This window comes from Nannospalax galili, unplaced genomic scaffold (assembly GCF_000622305.1).
Source record: "Nannospalax galili isolate Female #2095 unplaced genomic scaffold, S.galili_v1.0 scaffold87, whole genome shotgun sequence".
Classification (NCBI taxonomy): domain Eukaryota; kingdom Metazoa; phylum Chordata; class Mammalia; order Rodentia; family Spalacidae; genus Nannospalax; species Nannospalax galili.
This window is the reverse complement of record NW_008360320.1, coordinates 13682378-13686712: the sequence shown is the minus strand read 5'-3', so window position 1 is coordinate 13686712 and position 4335 is coordinate 13682378. Positions and strand designations below refer to the sequence as shown.

General features: G+C 44.7%; 1 pseudogene; it reads left to right on the top strand.

Moving 5' to 3' along the window:
• The first annotated feature begins 3136 nt into the window (after positions 1 to 3136).
• On the top strand, positions 3137 to 4112 carry LOC103727359 (annotated as a pseudogene).
• Positions 4113 to 4335: the final 223 nt, after the last annotated feature.

Sequence of the window (4335 nt, the reverse complement as noted above, 5' to 3'; positions counted from 1 at the left end):
AGATTATGTCCTTTGGAGACAAATTTTTTAATGAGTAAGTTTTTTCTCTACTCCCTATGAAGTATTTACCTTTTTCATTTTCCTGTTTGAAAGATCATTAGTTATTTTATTCTCTAATTTTTAATTTTTTTGAGAATTTCATATTTTCTTTGCATTATTTCCTTCCCTTCTAGTTTCCCATTAACTCCCTATTCCCTCTCAATTTCTTGTCCTCTTTGTTATTATTGCTATATAATATATAGTATCAACTCACCAACACCTCAGTTGGCTAGTCCCAGGAGAAAACTGATCCTCACTCCATCAGCATCCATTGATTGCGTGCAGCTCTTTATTTTGAAATAGAACATCATGACAGTCCCCCAATCCACCTTGACATCTCAAGTGGTTTTGTCATTATATAGATCTTGTTAGACTCTAATACTGTGAAAATTTCACTGGTGTGTCAGCTCTGTAATGTCTAGAATGCTTTAAGTAGCAAGTAGGGTTTTGTCCCTTTGACTGTTACATTCTTTCTGCCTCCTGTTCCTCTATGTTTCCTGAGCCTTAGTTGTAGAGGTTGCATTGTAGGTATGTTAGTTAGGGTTGGGCACCTCACAGTCACTTATTCTCTGCATTTGACCAGTTGTGAAATTTTGTACTGCTCTTTATCTGTTGAAAAAAGAAGCTTCTTTCACAAGTGTTGTGAAGTACAGATGACTCTTGATTTAAGGATATGTATTTAGAGTAGAGTAAGAAATTCAGTTGGTCTGGGGAAGTGACAGGAGTAGGCTTTTCTCTAGGGTCTATGACCTCTCCAGCCACATATATTTGGCTATGTTTAAGTACCATGCTTGATTTCACTCCCATTGAGAAGGATCTAAGTCCAATTAGGCAGATGTTGATTATCCCCAATATAGAAATGCCACTACTGCACCAGTGCTGCTGTCCGTTTGGGCCACATTCACAGTCACCAACCCCACTGCCACCCAATCCCAGACCCCAGGGCTGGTAATGAGGCTGTGTCAGCGATGCCACATTCAGACACAGGAGACCAGGTTCAGAGACACAGATCTACCTTATTGAGGAATTAGCGAACTTATATAGGGTTTTTAAGTCATTCAGGAGAGAGTACGATGATCAGGTCATACATGAGCAGACAGCTTGGGTTTTGGTTTACAGTTTCATTTTACCATCAGGACTAGAATTCCTGTAAATCATGTGATCAGCTCTGTGAGGGAGGGGTAGTTGGTTCCCTGGGGTTAGGGGGCCTTCTTTTATTCTAAAAAGCTGTTTATCAAAGCAAACTAACATAGTCCAAAATATCCCCCTTTTTGTTTAAAGATGGGCTACTCTGAGGTCCAAACTGGGGGTCCAAACTGGGGCCATGTCAAGGCAGGTGCGATATGAAGAAGGAAGAGGTCTAATGGATGAAGCAATTTGGGGCAATGGCTAGACCATCTTGGAGTGTGCTCACAAGACCTGAACAGACAAGCCTGTTGGCATCATCTCATCTGAGCCAGGGCCTTCAAATATATTTTCAGTCCAGGACTATCTAAGATCAACATCCACATTGTCTGAGCCAAGGTAGTCCCCAGAAAGGCTTCCAGCAGGACAAATCAAGCTCTATTAGGCCTGTTGTATTGCTGTGGCCATGATTTTTATCTTTTTTAAGCATGGGTATGGGCATGACTTGGGGTAGGGCATAAGAAGTGAGGCAGTGCCATCATTAGTTGAATCATAGCAAGCCGGGCTCTAATAAAGTTAAGTAAGGCTCTTAAAAGAATTGGACCACAGGTTAAGGTGAGAAGGAGCAAGGCCAGAGGTTGGATTAAGGCAGAGAGGATGTTGTGAGCCAAGGAGAAGACTGGAATAGTGACTCATACCAGTTTTGGTTCTTTATCCTTGTCTGTTCTCTCGCTAAGATTCTTTTGTGGACCAAGCTCATGGAGTCCCTTATGAAACCAGAATGATCAACATAGAAGCAGCACTGTTCTCCTAGAGCAACACATAATCCTCCCTGTTGAAGGAGCAAGAGGTCCAGGCCCCTCCTATTTTGTAAGGTGACCTTGGCAGGGGAGGACAGGGAACTCTCAAGATGTTCTATAGCAGTTTGTAATTCTTTTAAGTCTGAATAAATAGCCATACTAAGGGCATTATAACTTTTGTCCTGTAGGATCACTGATGACATTCCTAACCCTAGGGCACCTAACACTGATCCCCAAAAGAGTGGTGCCAACAATCACCAGGGCAGCTGTCCTCTTATGGCATGAATGTTCCAATGGGGAAAGCTTAAGGTGCATCTCGTTCCCTGAATAAAGGTTGACTTTGGGGGTTATCTGGGCTAGCAGTTACCATGAGGGGGCAGAACGGTTGAGAGTGATTAAGTGAATACAAGGAGTGAGTCCAAAAGAACAAGCCCACCAGGCATCGGGAGGAGTTCATAAGTAAGATTCATTAGAGGGGAGGTAGGTGTTCTGGTTCCGGGGCTTGCAGCATTGGGATCCTTTCTCCGTGGGTTAGGTTTCTGGTTTTGTCACTGTCTTTGAGGTCAATATCTCTGGAGTTGGCTGCATCACAGGCAACTCTAATGTTTTGGGCCAGGATCTACATGGGGGCTGGAACATTATCTGGAAAGATACAAGCATAGCCTTGCCCTTATGTTAACAACAAATGTGGGCCCTTCTGTTCTTCTGTGAAGGGGTCCTTTCATCTCACCATGGGGACAGGTGTGGGATGAATGAATGCCCCTCAAAGCTTTATTGCTTGTGGGAGGCCATTGGATTCAAATTTTAGGAAATTTAGGATAAATAGAGCTTGTATAAAATTGGCATCCTTATAGCGGGGGCCTTTTTCAGTCAGGTCCCTCCCCCTTGGGTCCCCTCTGGAGCACTGGACACTGCCAGTTTGCAGCTCAGCTCTGGGAGCTGCAGTGGCTGTGGGTTTGTGACCCATAGAGGACAAGGTCAAGTGACCGGGTGGCAATGCCTGAGTGCCGCTGGAGGCATCCAAGGAGTGGGTGCCACAGCTGGGACACAGAGCTCTTGACTGGACAGCTGGACTGGGGCAGGTGCCCTTGAGGAGCCGCTGAGGAGCCAGGGATGTGGCAGCTGGAACTCTCCTTCACAGCTTCCGCATCCCTGCCTGGGAATCTGGGAAGATGCAGCCTGGGGTTCGAGCCCATTTGGCTCCCCCGCGGAGCACCACCCTGGGGCTGTGAAGGGCTCAGCCGGTGGGGGTCTGTGGGGGCGCCTCTTCTGGGCTGCTGGACGGCACAGCTGGCTGCTGTGCTATGGCTTCCTCTACCTGGCGCTCTACGTGCAGGAGTCCCAGTCCAAGCACTGTGAGCAGAGTGGCTCCTGCTTTTTGGGCTGCTGTGTCAACTCCACCTGCCTGTGCAACCTGGGCTGGGTGGGAGACCAGTGCCAGCACTGCCAGGGCAGGTTCAAGTTAACAGAAACTTCTGGATATTTAACAGATGGTCCAATTAACTATAAATATAAAACTAAATGTACATGGTTAATTGAAGGCTGCCCAAATGCAGTGTTAAGGTTAAGATTCAATCATTTTGCTACAGAATGTAGCTGAGATCATATGTATGTTTATGATGGAGATTTCATATATGAACCTTTAATAGCTGTACTTACTGGTTTGGTTGTCCCTGAAGTAAGAGGAAATGAAACTGTGCCTGAAGTTGTTACATCTGGCTATACACTATTAGACTTTTTCAGTGATGCTGTGTATAATCTAACAGGTTTTAACATTTTTTTATTAAATCAGTCCTTGTCCTAACAATTGCTCTGGTCATGGAAAGTGTACAACTAGTGTCTCTCTTGAAAGTCAAGTGTATTGTGATGTTATAAATACTGGAAGGGGGAAGCATGTGATATTCCTTACTGTAAAGCCAATTGTGGCAGTCCAGGTCATGGCTACTGTGACCTAACAGGAGAAAAACTGTGTGCCCGAAAGGATAGTTGGCAAGGTCCTGATTGCTCTTGAATGTTCCTTCAACTGAATCTTACTGGATTTTGTCCAATGTTAAGCCCTTTATTCCTTCTGTAGGTCATGCTTCACATAAAGCAGTTTTACATAGGAAGTTTATGTGGGTGATTGGTGGATGCCCTACTAGGACATAAAACCCTATATTTTTAACATTGGTACATCTATTGCACTCTGTTGTTGTTCACACTCATCTTGATAAGCAGCCTTCCATAAAAGGAAGTCACCTCCCTGCAAACAGGCACAGGAAATATGCTGCCAATCATAAGGTGTATTGGCTGCATGGCTGATTGTATCTAAAAGTTGACTAAACCAGGGGGAATGGATACCATCCTCAAGTGCCACCTTGCACAATTTTTT